At 46.8% G+C, this 15,844-nt stretch overlaps 1 protein-coding gene across 2 annotated transcripts in view; it reads right to left on the reverse strand.

Moving 5' to 3' along the window:
* Positions 1-599: 599 nt before the first annotated feature.
* The window catches only part of EFNA4 (ephrin A4), a 44,133-nt gene continuing 28,888 nt past the window's right edge, over positions 600-15,844 (reverse strand). Inside the window, exons 6-7 of one of the 2 annotated variants that reach the window (XM_087943775.1) lie at positions 5,979-6,115; positions 600-1,091 (exon numbers count right to left, since the gene is read on the reverse strand). The gene's annotated coding sequence lies outside the window, so the exon portion shown is untranslated. The remainder of the gene's footprint in view (positions 1,092-5,978; positions 6,116-15,844) is intronic. The other variant, XM_087943778.1, reaches the window with a different exon arrangement.

A 15,844-nucleotide genomic window follows, 5' to 3' on the forward strand; every position in this document is an offset into this window, starting at 1 on the left:
ACCGCCGGCTCTGCAGGGAGCGAGCTGGCCAGACAGCCGACGCAACGGCCGGCCGGCCAACACCCTCCTCCTCCTCCTCCTTCCTCCTCTCTGGCGGGCTTGGGAGCCGCTGAGCCGCAAATCCAGGTGGCAGGAATTCCAAATTAAACCCCCCTCAATTCCATGCTGGAAAAAAAAATCTCACCCGCTTTGGGATGCAAACCTGCTTGGGATAAAAAGCAGGTTTAATAATTCCCTCCCCCACCCCCGTACAAGCAGTCCTCATTTAATGACCTAAGTTACAACCGTGCCTGATAAAAGTGACTTTAACAACCGTTTTTTCACACTTACGACCCTTGCGGGCCTCCTTACAGTCACGCGATTTGCATTCAGATGATTTGACAATGGACTCGCACTTATGACAGCGGCAGTGCCTCCCCCCCCCCGCTGCCTCCCGGGGACCCCCCCTTTCGTAACCTTCTGACCATTGGGGGGGGGGTGGGTGGGAGAAAGCCTGATTTTCACTTAATGACCGTGTTCCTGCTGTGGTGGGGAAGCAGGATTCGCTTCGACGCCTGGAGTAGAAACAGTTGCAAAAAATGGCAACGCGATTCGGTTTTGGCGCGGCTTTACGTCGGAAATGCCGGTTCTAATTGTCGTCGTAAGTCAAAGACGACCTAGAGAACCTGACACACACACACACACAGACATGCTAAAATTTAATCCGCAGGTCGAGACACCAACTTGAAAATTTGCAGAGCGAAGGAAAGAAAAAATAAAATAAAAAAACGCCTGAAAGGCTAACATTGAAAACCATCGTTCATTTTTTTTCCCTTTCTTTGAATGGACCGTTTCGTTCCTTTCTTCTTCTCCTTTTTCCACACGTCTTTTTTGTGCGTTGTCCCCTTTTTGTTGGGTTGCTTTTTAATTAGCTGCCGGCGGAGGCTTCCCCTTCTTACCGTACGGTTCCGTTTTATTTCTTTTTATTTCTTTTTTTTTTTTAAATTCTCTCTCTTTTTTTTTTTTCCTCCCCTTTTGTTCTTTTCTGCTTTTCTGCTTTTGGGGTTTTTTGTTTTTTTTCAATTAGCTCCGACAGCTTTCTCTTTCAAAAACTGCACAATGAAACAAATCAAGGCTGGTTGCTGGTTGCAGATGGTCGTAAGAGCGACTGTTTCCTTGAAATGCCACCCAATTTATAAAGTTTTTAGAAAGTCACACAAAGGCATGGGGAGAGAGAGGAGGGGGGGGGAACACACACACACAAAAAAAAACCCCAGGTTTGTGATGGAGAGATGCTTGGAAAGCGTGACAGTTTAAAGGCCCGGCTGGCGATGGAAGAAAAAGAAAACTGACCTCTAAACAAACTAGGGTTAAAAATAAGCCAGGATGAGGTAGAGGTGCGAATGGGCAGGAGCTGGATCAACCCTCCATCAGTCCCGTATTCTATATTTTATCCGATCATGACTGGAGGCTTTGAAGAAGACACTGGACAGCCAATGGTCTGAAGTGGGATTAGGGTCTCTAGCCTGAGAAGGGGTTGGACTGGATGACCTCCCAGCTCCCTTCCAACGGTTTTATTCTGTTATCCTTCCTTCCTTCCTTCCTTCCTTCCTATCTTGCCTGTCCTTCTTTCCTTCCTTCCTGTTCTTCCTTCCTGTCCTTCCTTCCTTCCTTCCTCCAAATCTTCCTTCCTTCCTTCCTTCCTTCCTTCCTTCCTTCCTTCCTTCCTTCCTTCCTTCCTTCCTTCCTTCCTATCTTGCCTGTCCTTCTTTCCTTCCTTCCTGTTCTTCCTTCCCTGTCCTTCCTTCCTTCCTTACCCCTCAATCTTCCTTCCTTCCTTCCTTCCTTCCTTCCTTCCTTCCTTCCTTCCTTCCTTCCTTCCTTCCTTCCTTCCTTCCTTCCTTCCTTCCTTCCTTCCTTCCTTCCTTCCTATCGTGCCTGTCCTTCTTTCCTTCCTTCCCTGTTCTTCCTTCCCTGTCCTTCCTTCCTTCCTTACCCCTCCAATCTTCCTTCCTTCCTTCCTTCCCTCCCTCCCACCCATTTTCCTCCCATCCTCCCTTCCTCATCCCTGGAGGTTTTCGAAGGAGGGATTGGCCAACCACTTGGCTGAAACACACGACACAATCTCCTGCTTCAGCAGGGGGTTGGACTAGAAGACCTCAAAGCACCCTTCCAGCTCTCTCCTGATCGATCGAATGGACTCTACCCAAGAGAAGCCTTCCTCCCTAAGACCCCCCCTTCTACACCTCCCCCCTCTGAGATACAACCAGGTCTCCATACTCCACGGCCGTCTGCCTCCTTTGCAAACAACCCCCCACCCACCCACCCAAAAAACCCCCAATAATATTTGTCTGCATTTTGGCCTCTTCTTCGCTTATCACCACATTCTGCATCCAGGACCGTGGGCGCCTGGTTTAGTCTCCCCCCACCCACCCCCCAGCCCAATCTCCTGCCATCCAGCAATTTTAGCATCCTTCGGGCAGTGGGGGGATCAGGAATGGTGGGTGGGTTGTGGAGGGCGCGGCCCCGGTGCCTTCCTTGGGCAGCCGGTGGCGCCGAGGAAGAAAATGAGGCCATAAATAACAAGGCGCTGCGAGGAGGGGCGGGTGGAGGGGGGGGGGGGAGAAAGAGGAGAAGAAGAGCCGAACCAAGGGGCATACTCTACCGTAATGGTGAAATATGGCTCCGCTGGGTGTAAGGCTGCGCCTAGCACGCACAAGGGAAGGGGGAAAAAAACCACCTCCTTTGCTGCATTGGATGGAGAGCCGAGATGGAGATGCAGCAAAAAAAGAGAGAGAAAGATTGAAGGATGGAGAGGCCCGGATAAATTTCTCTCGACCTCCAAGGACGTCGTCCGTCCCCCACACCCAAAAAGAATCTGCAATTGTCCCCTATAATAATAACGAGATTTTATATTGGGGTGGTGGTAGGGAGGTTGATTTATTCAAGAGCGCCCCTTTTGGGATGCCAATTTTTGGGGTATGGGAACTATACAGGTCGTCTAGACAGGATGGACGGCCGCCGTGGAGCACCGGGAATTTCTTTGGCTAAGGGAAACCTTTAGGTCAAAATTTTTAGGACCTTCTTTTTGTCTCTCTCTCTCTCTCTCTCTCCTGCGGTGAGGTGAATCCCTTGCGGTGGTGCAGGTGATGCTAAGCTGGCAGGAAGAGCCAACGCCCAAGGAGGTAGGCTCAAGATAAGATAAGAGAGGCGTGCATTAAGGGCACCATCGTGGCTACCGTCCCTGTCCTGTTGTCCCCAATTATGAGTTCCGATCTCTTGTATTTAAACTTAGGTTTGTTCTTGTTTCTGTTGTTTTGTAAGCTTTTGTCAAATAAATAAATAAATAAAATAAAATAAAATAAATTAATAAAAGATCTCCTTCCTCCTTTCTCTCCTTCCTCCTTTCTCTCCTTCCTCCCTCCCTCCCTCCTCCTTTCCTCCTTTCTCTCCTTCCTCCTTTCTCTCCTTCCTCCCTCCCTCCTCCCTTCCTCCTTTCTCTCCCTTCCTCCTTTCTCTCCTTCCTCCCTCCCTCCTCCCTTCCTCCTTTCTCTCCTTCCTCCCTCCCTCCTCCCTTCCTCCTTTCTCTCTTCCTCCTTTCTCTCCTCCCTCCCTCCCTCCTCCCTTCCTCCTTTTCTCCTTCCTCCTTTCTCTCCTTCCTCCCTCCCTCCTCCCTTCCTCCTTTTTCTCCTTCCTCCTTTCTCTCCTTCCTCCTCCCTCCTCCCTTCCTCTTTTCTCCTTCCTCCTTTCTCTCCTTCCTCCCTCCCTCCTTCCTTCCTCCTTTCTCTCCTTCCTCCCTCCCTCCTTCCTTCCTCCTTTCTCTCTTTCCTCCTCCCTCCCTCCCTCCTCCTTTCCTCCTTCCTCTCTCCTTCCTCCTTTCTCTCCTTCCTCCCTCCCTCCTTCCTTCCTCCTTTCTCTCCTTCCTCCCTCCCTCCTTCCTTCCTCCTTTCTCTCTTTCCTCCCTCCCTCCCTCCTCCTTTCCTCCTTTCTCTCCTTCCTCCCTCCCTCCTCCCTTCCTCCTTTCTCTCCTTCCTCCTTTCTCTCCTTCCTCCCTCCCTCCTCCCTTCCTCCTTTCTCTCCTTCCTCCTTTCTCTCCTTCCTCCCTCCCTCCCCCTTCCTCCTTTCTCTCCCTTCCTCCTTTCTCTCCTTCCTCCCTCCCTCCTCCCTTCCTCCTTTCTCTCCTTCCTCCTTTCTCTCCTCCCTCCTCCCTCCTCCCTTCCTCCTTTCTCTCCTTCCTCCTTTCTCTCCTTCCTCCCTCCTCCTTCCTTCCTACTTTCTCTCCTTCCTCCCTCCTCCTTCCTTCCTCCTTTCTCTCTTTCCTCCCTCCCTCCCTCCTCCTTTCCTCCTTTCTCTCCTTCCTACAGCTCCCAGTCTCCTAGTGATTACCCCAAAGCCATCCAGACAGCTTTCATTCCTAAGGCGCAACTCGAACTCAACGTCTCCTGGGGATTGGCCCAAAGTCGCCCAGGTGGCTTTCCAACCAAAGGTGGGACTAGAACTCCCGGGCGCCTGGTTTCCGAGCGGCCACCTTAACCACTACGCCAAACCGGGGGTCCTCCTGTATCCCACACCGGACGCATCCCTGCCTTCCAATACAGCATCGTGTTGGGATGGGGCACCACAAGGAACACCTACCTGTTATCACCTGAAGGAAGGATGGGGGGGGAACCCTCCCCCAACCCCCCCCAATTTCTGCCCAACGGTGAGAGTTAAGCTTGATAGATCAGGACTGGTGTGTTTGAGGTCAGTTTAATCGCTCCGTTAATGTACAAAACGGCATATTTGATCAGCCCTGCTCTGTGACTCCGACAGCTGATATATATTACTTTTCAAATGAATCTTAAGTAAGTCGGTCCAGGGCAGGAGAGTCACCTGTGTTGGAGGCCTCTGCCCTGATCTTAAATTAAGAAATCAATGATGGGCACGAGCCAGCTGCTTTGGCAGTCCAAGAAACCAAGCCGGCATGCCACAAACGGTCAATCGTGGCCAGATGAGGCTATTCAAAAGCCAGGGTTAATATTACAGGGGGTCCTTGACTTACGAACGCAACTGGGGCGGGTTTTCCATTGAAAAGCAAGGCAGCTGTTAAGTCAGTTGCCCCCGAATGGTTGGTGGTGGTGGGTGGTGGGTTTTTGGGGAGGGGGGGCAAATCACTGAAGTTGTTCAGTGAAACCCACGACCGTTAAGTGAAACTGTGGTTTTGTGGTCAGGAAACTGGGTGGGAAGGTTGCCCGTGGCAATCATCAGGTGGGGGAAAGGGAGGGAGGAAGGAAGGAAAGAGAGGGAGGAGGGAGGAGGAAAAAGGAAGAGATGGAAGGAGGGAGGAAGGAAGGAAAGAGGAAGGGAGGAGGAGGAAGGAAAGGAAGGAAGGAGGAGGGAAGGAAGGAAGGAAGGGAAGGAAGGAAGGAAGGAAGGAAGGAAGGAAGGAAGGAAGGAAGGAAGGAAGGAAGGAAGGAAGGAAGGAAGGAAGGAGGAAGGGGAAGGAAGGAAGGAAGGAAGGAAAGGAGAGGAGGGAGGAAAGAAAAGGAAGAGAGGGAGGAAGGAAGGAAGGAAAGGGAAGGAAGGGAGGGAGGGAAGGGAAGGAAGGAAGGAAGGAGGAAGGGAAAGGAAGGAAGGAAGGGAAGGAAGGAAGGAGGGAGGGAGGAAGGAAGGAAGAGATGGTGGGAAGGTTGGAAGGAGGAAGGAAGGAAGGAAGGAAGGAAGGAAGGAAGGAGGGAAGGAAGGAAGGAAGGAAGGAAGGAAGGAGGAGGAAGGGAGGAGGAGGAAGGAAGGAGCCTTTAAAAAATCTCATTCAGGTAGCATAGTTTAACCTTTCAATTCCCATTTCATACCCCTTTTCTACAAGAGGCACCTGCAACCACCAAGATGAGATTCCTAGAGAGCACTTTTTGTAGCACCATTACTCTCTAGGCTGCTCTCATCTCTGTATCCACATGACCCAAGTTTCTAACTCAGCCGAAATTCCCAAATCGGTACAATCTGTACTATTGTGCCCTTACCGCTCGACCTGATCCGACGTTCAGTTTTCCAACTTTCAAATTTTTTCCTCGGGTCAAACTGACCAGGAAATTCCACTTCAGACAAATTCTGGCAGTTTTTTCCATTTCTAGAATCTTTGCTTTCTGGGTTGATTTTCCTTAAAAATAAATAAATAAATATATATTAAATAAATAAATATATATATATATTAAATATATATATATATGTAGAATCTTATGCCACCAGACTTGAAATTCTAGAACTAGAAAACGAATTACGCGTCTTCGGTCTGACAAGCATGGTATATAAAATCATACATTGCAATGTCCTACCTGTCAATGAATACTTCAGCTTCAACCATAACAACACAAGAGCACACAATAGATACAAACTCAAGGTTAACCTCACCAAACTCGATTGCAGGAAATCGACTTCAGCAATAGAGTGGTCAATGTCTGGAATACTCTACCTGACTCTGTGGTTTCTTCCCCAAACCCCAAAACTTTAACCTTAGACTGTCTACTATTGACCTCACCCCTTTCCTAAGAGGTCTGTAGGGCGTGCATAAGCGCACCAACGTGCCTACCGTCCCTGTCTATTGTTTCTCTTATTCTTCTTTTATTTTTCTTATATGTACCCATTTCATGTATTCACAACTATGTATACATTTATACTTATTATCTTGTAAACAATTGGCAAATCAAATAAATAAATAAAGAAAGAAAGAAAGAAAGAAAGAAAGAAAATGGGATTTGCAATTCTCCGTTTGGTTCCGGATTCCCCCTCAAACAGCTGAACGGAGTTTGGATATGGCGAAGAACCAGCAAGCTGGCATTTAAAAACTGCCCCCCTCCCCAAATTTCTCAGAGCTCTGGTGGCAAAGCCAGGAAAATACTAACCTTGGCTAAGACTAACCAAGATTATCATCCTGCACAGATGCTGTTTCTAGCTCTTTCCTTGATGCTTTGAATATTTTTTTGAGGGGGGAGGAGGAATGAAGCACAGAATAAGAAATAGGGGAGGTGGAGAAGCAGGAAAGGATGGAGGGATGGGAAAAAAGGGAAAAAGAAAAAAATTATCTCTTTTCCTTACTTTATTAATTCTACCTTCCTCTTTCTTTCTTTTTCTTTCTTTCTTTCTTTCTTTCTTTCTTTCTTTCTTTCTTTCTTTCTTTCTTTCTTTCTCTTTTCTCTCTCTCTTTCTCTCTTTCTTTCTCTCTTTCTTTCTTTCTTTCTCTCTCTCCCTCTCCCCCAGTCTCTTTCTTTCTTTCTTTCTTTCTTTCTTTCTTTCTTTCTTTCTTTCTTTCTTTCTTTCTTTCTTTCTTTCTTTCTTTTTCTTTCTTTCTTTCTTTCTTTCTTTCTTTCTTTCTTTCTTTCTTTCTTTCTTTCTTTCTTTCTTTCTTTCTTTCTTTCTTTCTTTCTCTTTCTCTCTCTTTCTCTCACTCTTTCTCTCTCTTTCTCTCACTCTTTCTCTTTCTTTCTCACTCTCACCCCCTCCAAATTATACATACAGGTTAGTCCTTGCCTTACCACAATTCATTTCATGACCGTTCAAAGTTACAACAGCCCTGAAAAAAAAGGGACTCAGGACCATTTTTCACCCTGGAGACCGTTTGATCACGTGATCGAAATGCAGGCGCTTGGGAACCGATCCGCATTTATGACGTGGGGGGGGGATCACATCCTTCCTCCTTTGGTGACCTTCCAACCACCAAAGGGTTGGGGAGGGGGAGGAGGAAATCCCGATTCGCTTAACGGCTGTATGACTAACTTCCCTACGGCAGCGCTCCCCTTAACGACGGAGGCCCGAAAGGTTGTACAACGGGGCGAAAAACAAATGCCTATAAATGGTCGTATGTGGAGGACGAACTAGCACTTTGAAGGAGTGTCCAGGGTGAGGCTGCCTGTGTGTGTGTGTGTGTGTGTGTGTGTGTGTGTGTGTGTGTGTGTTAAGAACCCCCCCCAAAAGAAATCCTTTTAAATGGGAGGATCTGGGTTGACTTGGGAGGAAATGCACCCCCAGACTCAATTTAGAGAGAGAGAGAGTCAGTCCATACATTAGCATGTCAGCGTTTATGGGTGGGTGGGTTTGCTGGGGGCAGGAAGATCCATCAAGGCATTGCTGACCTGGACCCTATGGGGGCTGTGAATCTGTCGTGGTGGTGTGCCCAACCCCTGCCCCCCTGCAACCCCACTGCTCCCCTTTAAATTATTCACACCATCGATCGGTCTTCTTGCTGCTCCAGCGTCTGCTTTCCACTTGTAGGGCTGGTGCGAAGAAGGGGGGGTCAGCTTTTGTGTTGGGGGGGGGGAAGGCAGAAGTGGTGGCGGAGAATTGCAAGGGAGGGTAAGATCAGCTCCAAGTGCTTGTAAATGTGTATATATATATTTAAAGTTATTTAACAGCCTCTGCAGCTGAGCTTCGTTTTAAGGCAGAAGCCAGACAGAGAGAGAGGAAGAGAGAGAGGAAGAAAAAAAAAGGGGGTGGTGGAAGCTGGACTACAACGCCTATCAGCCCCAGCCGGTGTAGCCATGGAAAGGGTGATGATGGCTTTGGCTTAAGTTCAAGCTTAACCCGTCACTATTCAGTGTTAAAGCTCCACTCAAAAGTCTGGATTGCTGATCTCCCTCCCTGCACACCTGAAAAGGTAGGCAGGTGAGCCTAGGGATGATGGGAGTTGTAGTCCGACAGACTGGGGAGTCAACCAGACAGCTCTCCGCTAAAGAGGATCATTTCCCAGAATGCCCCAGCGAGCTGGGCCATTGCTAAGAAATCTAGAAGGTTGTTTTCTACATCAATATTTCTCAAGTTTGATCGTTTTACCAATGGGGGGGGGGAGGGCGGACTTCAACTCCCAGAATTCCCCTGCCAGCCTGCTTTAAGAGGGGTGGACTTCCGCTCCCAGAATCCTCTAATCTGCAAGCTTGGATGGATTTCAGTTCCCAGAATCCCCCAGCCAGCTTGATTTAAGAGGAATGGACTCCCAGAATCCCCAAGCCTGCATGATTTAAGATGGGTGGACTTCAACTCCCAGAATCCCCCAGCCTGCATGATTTAAGATGGGTGGACTTCAACTCCCAGAATCCCCCAGCCTGCATGATTTAAGATGGGTGGACTTCAACTCCCAGAATCCCCCCCAGCCACTGCAGAGAATTCTTGGGAACTAAAATCCACAGCGTGGAAAGACAACTGTGAGCCAATTCAGTGGCGTGCAGAAATCCATTTCTCCATCATCGGAAAATCCACAGATAGCAAGTGGATTTAACCAAAGCCCAACCGGAATGAGACCTCCTGTCATCCGTCTCCATTTCCCACCCAATTGGGAGAGGAAAGAGAAGCTACTGTTTGTTTTAATTGCAGATTTAATTAGAATTATTTGGAGGGTTAGTTTGAGAAGAGCTATTGGTGGTGGTGGGGAGCTTTCCCACCCTCTCTTATTTTCTTCCCCTTCTTTGAACTAAAATATAAATAAATAGCCAGCCTGGCACCTTCCCACCCTATATCCTTCCCAGCAATTCTCCACATTTAAAGGACCATTTGTTCCTCGGGGAGACACAATTGAGGGTGATTTACACCCTCTTGACAAAAGTTTAAAGTCCTTTGGAAAAAACTTTTGAGCCCTGATTAACCATGGCCTGGAGGCCTAGAGGTTGACTTGACTCCAGAATATCTGATTAGAACCCAGATTGTAATTATAATGATAATTATCCTTTAAGGAATTCTCTCTTCTGCATCACCAAGAAAAAACCCCTTTGAACCCAAGGACTTGAATTACAAGGTGTTGGGTTGGTTTTTTTGTTTTTGTTTTTTTGACTTCTTGCAAAAATCTTAAGAGGGGTATATCTCAGCTCTCCACTTTTGCTACAGCTTTTAATCCCTCAATGCTAACCCATTTTGCAAATTTGCCAATTGCTGACCAGTTAAAAGGAAACCAATACTGAGCCAAATAAAGAAATAGGACTGAAATGAGAATTTTCTATAATTCCAAGTGGCCTCTGTAGACCGGCTGTTGATTTACGAAGGGGTTGAAGACCAATTTGCAAACCTAGATTGGTAAAGAATGAAATCTTTCTCAGTCTTTTGGCAAAACTTTAAAAAGAGGTGTGGACTTCTAACTCCCAGAATTCCCACCCCCCTACCCCAAGCCCGGCTGGGGAATTCTGGGAGTTGAAGTCCACAACCTTTTAAAATTTAGCCAAGAGGTGAGAAACACAGCTTAATTAGCAATTTTGACATTGTGATAGCAACATCCAAACACATCATTGGGGTAGACATTTTTAAATCTCTGTTGAATCTAATAAGAAATGTGGGCTCGTATTGCTTTGTGTTTGTATAACTATTGTTATTGTATTTCACAAATGTATCCATCCATCACAGACTGCAAATTAAAAGAAAAACAAAAACCCTGATTTTTTAGCACAGATAATTTAAGAAGGCGTCTTTGTTCTCCTTCCTTCTCCATTTTTCTTTTCTTTTTTCCCCCCAATAATTGCAAATGCTCTCAATGCCTCCTTTGCAAACTGAATGCTTTCCCCAAATGAAATGAGATCTTTTAATTTTTTCTCTCCCTGAATCAGCTCAAATTCCTTACCAACCCGCCAGGTTTGTTTTTATTCTAAATCGCCGGTTTATGGGGGGGAGAGAAAGAAAAACAAAATTTAAAAAAAAAAAGACATTAGCACTGGGGAAATGTAATTATGTAATGTAATATAGCTAAGTCCTCACCAGAAACCCTCAGATTCTTCCAATTAATGCAAGGTTTCCAGATGGTTTGTAGAAAAATATGTTTTGTTTTGTCATAGCTCCAACCCAGATTATGGGAATAATACAGGTCATTCTCAATTTACAGCGGTCTTTTTAGTGAACGAAGTTACGATGGCACTGAAAAAAAGAGACTTATGACGTGTTTTTCATATTTACAACCGTTGTGGCATCTCCACAGTCCCATGATCAAAATTCACACGCTTGGCAACTGACTAGTACTTATGACAGTGGCAGTGTACCCTCTAACGCTAAAAAAATTTAACATTAAAACACGACAGGAGAATCTTATCCCTGTCTGATGTTTGAAAGAGCGTGGAACTTTTAAAAAAGCCAAATTTAAGAAGGACTCCCATCCTGCTCTTTTGCAAACTGTCTGTCTCTTGGGGTTGCTTTTTAAATTGATTGATGGATGGATTGTAAACTTACCTATCTCATCACCTGCCCTGGGGTTAAAAGTCCTTTGAAGATAGTCCCCCCACCTCAGGCTGTTTTTTTTTTGTTTTTTTTTCCATTTCCATTTTGCACCAATGTCAGAAAAAGTTAAGACAGTATTCCAGGGTTAACCAGGCTGGGCTGCTGGGATGGCAAGCAAAAAAAAAGAATTAGGAAATTTACAAGGGAAAAAAAAAAAGAATGCATTTGCAAGATAAAACCAGTACAGTGGATGGGAAATATTGCAATTCTTATTTTAACCGATCGAGATAAAATCCCCCCTCCCGCCCGCAAGGAAAGATTGCTGCATAAAACAGGTAATTTTATTACAACCAGTTCCTGGGAATAAGCCCCCCCCCCCAAAATTCAGAAGGGTGTCTTCAGATGTTATCGTTCAGGGGCCTTAAACCACAACATTCCTGGCTGAGCGCATGAAAGTAACCCAGAGCAGCTGTGGCTGTATTTATTTAAACCTGGTTTACTTGAATTATCCTATTTTCGCGTTTTGCACAGGAGCTGCTGGACGTGGGCTTGATGCTAAACTTCAAAAAAGCTGCAAAATTAGATGATTTGAGTGGGGAGGAGGAAGACATTAGGGAAATGGATTCAAATCAGCAGCAGAATTCAACCTATATCTGCCCCCCCCCCCTCCCTGAGAGCAGGGTGGCTGCAGCCAAGTTTTCTGCAAGCAAACCGCGGCCTGAAGTCACATTTCCAAAACAGGTACTTCCTGGCTTTAATAAGTTCCCTTGACAACCAATTTGTAGTGGGTTGTGGGGGCCTGTTTGCAGATGGGGGGGAACACCCGCCAGGCTAGTCCCTGGCAGGAGCATCAATGCAATTTTTAGAAGGTGTGTGTGTGTGTGTGTGTGTGTGTGTGTGTGTGTGTGTGTGTATGTAAGAGAGAGAGAGAGAATGAGAGAGGGAGGGAGGGAGAAAAAGGGAATTGGTGCTAGAGACAGGGAGAGTGAAAGTGAAAAAGGGACAGAAAGAAACGAAGGGAAATTGAAGGGGACAGAGAGAACGAGACAGGAAAGGAAAGGAAGGAAGGAAAATGGGTGGGATGGATGGATGGAAGGAAGGATGGATGGAAGGAAGAAAGGAAGGAAAATGGGTGGGATGGATGGAAGGAAAATGGGTGGGATGGGTGGGTGGAAGGAAGGGAGGAAAATGGGTGGGATGGATGGATGGAAGGAAGGATGGATGGAAGGAAGAAAGGAAGGAAAATGGGTGGGATGGATGGAAGGAAAATGGGTGGGATGGGTGGATGGAAGGAAGGGAGGAAAATGGGTGGGATGGATGGAAGGAAGAAAGAAAGGAAAATAGGTGAGATGGATGGAAGGAAAATGGGTGGGATGGGTGGATGGAAGGAAGGATGGATGGATGGAAGGAAGAAAGGAAGGAAAATGGGTGGGATGGGTGGAAGGAAGAAAGGAAGGAAAATGGGTGGGATGGATGGAAGGAAAATGGGTGGGATGGGTGGATGGAAGGAAGGATGGATGGAAGGAAGAAAGGAAGGAAAATGGGTGGGATGGATGGAAGGAAAATGGGTGGGATGGATGGATGGAAGGATGGATGGAAGGAAGGGAGGAAAATGGGTGGGATGGATGGAAGGAAGAAAGGAAGGAAAATGGGTGGGATGGATGGAAGGAAAATGGGTGGGATGGATGGATGGAAGGATCGATGGATGGAAGGAAGGGAGGAAAATGGGTGGGATGGATGGAAGGAAGAAAGGAAGGAAAATGGGTGGGATGGATGGAAGCAAGGAAGGAAAATAGGTGGGATGGATGGAAGGAAAATGGGTGGGATGGATGGAAGGAAGGAAGGAAAGAAAATGGGTGGGATGGATGGATGGAAGGAAGGAAGGAAACAAGGAAAATGGGATGGATGGATGGATGGATGGATGGATGGGAGGAAGGAAGGAAGGAAGGAAGGAAGGAAGGAAGGAAGGAAGGAAGGAAGGAAGGAAGGAAGGAAGGAAGGAAAAGGACGGGAAGTTTATTCTCCATCTTTCAGGCCTTAAACATGACCAGCCAAACCAAGGCACCAAAACAACTCAGTTATTCCCCATTTTCCCATCCTCTCTTGCTTTCCCATTTATTTCCCTTACTCCGACTTTACAATATTCCCTTTTCAACCCAGGATCTTATGCCCCGGAAAGAAAGACAGGCAACTGGGACCAAAACTGGGTATCCAAATTCAACCCGGAAGAACCAAGCTGCCCACCCACCACCGTCGGTTCAAGTGAGATGGGGGAATCGTTCAATAAAATAAAATAAAATAAAATCAAGACCCAAACTGGAGCCAATGTGGCATTTGGAGGAAAAGTGGAGAGAGGCTCAGAATTTCTAGCCAGCGGTTGTTTTCTCGCCCATAAAAGAAACTTTTTTTGCGCAGGGAAATGCATTCACCAGCAAGGAACACACACACACACACACACACACAAAGGATGCAATAAACCTGGCCTTTTAGTGCCCCTCTTGGGGGTAATGAAAACTGGGTTTAGCATGCAAGTGGCAGAACCGGAGATAAAGACGGGACTGGACAGGCGAAGCTTCCAACCGGCTGAGAAAGATTACTGTCCATCAGGCTTAGCCCACAGAGGGTGGGGTGAAGTGTGTGTTGGGGGACAGGCTGGAGAAAACGGGGAACCAGACAGCCGAAACGTGCTGGAGGCAGAAATGGAGTTTGGCACGGCTTGTCTCCCTTGCAAAACCTCCCTTTACGGTGAAAAACCCGTCGCCGGCAAGGCCAGCCCTTAAAGCCGCCGACCCCGGGGCGATGGTCACAGAAAAGTGAGTGCCCACTTCGGGTCCATCCGGCTGAATGCGTGAGCCGCAACTGGGCTGGGTTGACGGGGAATCCGATTCTGCCGTGTCCCCCCCAAAACAAACGGTTTATATCATGTTTCCTGCCTGAGCGGGGGTTGGTCTAGAAGACCTCCGAGGTCCCTTCCCTCTCCGTTATTCTGTTACTAGCTGGATACCCATGTGCTTCGCTACAAAACTATGCGGTCGGGCTTAGATTTTTTGGGGAGGGAAAATAAGGGGGGGAAAAAATTCTGCCTCTGCCTCCCAGCATCCATCGGGATTCATCTGGCTAGCGTCCTGTCAGGACGTGAGGGAAGGGAGGGCTGTTTGGAAATTGAAAGAGTATTTGTTGTGTGAGCAAGGAGCCAGCAAGGAGCCTGGGCGTGGCTTAGCTCAACTGTTCTGTACTAAAGCTGCTTGGGGCTGTGAAATGGAAAGTCCTCTGCTTGTGTTTTGCATTTGGAAGAGATTTCTTTCCAGGTGGGGGAGGGGAGTAGAACTCCTTAGCATCAGAGCGTGTTAATAATAATAATAATAATAATAATAATAATAATAATAATAATAATAATAATAATAATAATAATAATAATAATAATAATATAGGAAATACTCTAAATGCTCTGAGGGTCATTTGGAAAAATCCTTTCTTAGTGAGCCCCTAGAAGCCAAGAGGAACATACGGGCCCAATTTCAAGTTTGTAGGCTTTACAGTTCTGGAGATTTTGTGATGATGTGGTGTGAGGGGCATATTTCGCTTTTTTATTCTGCTTGAGCAGGGGGTTGGGCTAGAAGACCTCCAAAGTCCCTTCCGACAAGCCAAGCAAGTGGGGGATCCCCGATTCGAGCGATTAACTTAAACCACTGCAAAGATTCTGCAGCCAGAACAGCGGCCAACTCACTTAACAACCGTTCCGCTCAGCAACGGAAACGTGGTGCTCCTTTAAGTCGATCAATCCCTTTATTAAACCCTTTAATCCACTTTAAAGGTTTGCAAGAGGCAGCTGGCTGCCCAAAGGAAGCCCCGCCCTTCCAGATGTGTGAGGAGGACCCAACCTCCCATCATTCCTCGGGGCAGATCGGCAGCAGAGATAGGACGATAGGGAGCCCTCAACATCTGTTCGCCCCTTGCCAAAAAAAAAAAAAAAAACAGGCTTTAAGTTTAGGGCTAATAAAGATAAGAAAAGGGCCGGAGGGGAAGAAGGTGGTTTGTGGTGCCAGGAGATCAAAAGTCTGGAGATGTAGATTTAATCTGCTTTTTTTCTGTCACTCTGGCAAGTTGTGGTTTTAGCAGGACTCCAGAGAAACCCTTGGAAAATTGCTGTCAAATCCTCCTGGGGCAGACCATAAAATTCGGAATTAAATAAAAGTCGGACCCTTTCTTTTTTAAAAAAAAACAACAACAGGGAAAAAAGTCCGGAGGCCTTGGCTTAAAATTAGCCCTAACACCCATCACCTTGTGGCGGGGAGTTCCGCAAGCTTCCCATCTGGTTTCTTCTTCTTCTTCTTCTTCTTCTTCTTCTTCTTCTTCTTCATCTCCTTCTCCTTCTCTCTCTCCTCCTCCTCCTCCTCCTTTCTTCTCCTCCTCCTCTTCTCCTTCTCTCTTCTCCTTCCTTCCTCCTCCTCCTCCTCCTTTTCTCCTCCTCCTTTCTCCTCCTCCTCTCTCCTCCTCCTCCTCCTCCTCCTCCTCTCTTCTCCTCCTCCTCCTCTCCTTCTTCTTTCCAAATTTTCTCCTTGTTGCTTGGCTGGCTGATTTTGAGTTATTTTAATTTTATTTCTAGTTCATTTTATTTTTTTATTTCTATCTTCTTCTTCTTCTTCTTCTTCTTCTTCTTCTTCTTCTTCTTCTTCTTCTTCTTCTTCTTCTTCTTCTTCTTCTTCTT

Source organism: Notechis scutatus, chromosome 14, assembly GCF_049901735.1.
Source record: "Notechis scutatus isolate UNSWTSFEM ecotype Mainland chromosome 14, rNotScu1.2, whole genome shotgun sequence".
NCBI classification, from domain to species: domain Eukaryota; kingdom Metazoa; phylum Chordata; class Lepidosauria; order Squamata; family Elapidae; genus Notechis; species Notechis scutatus.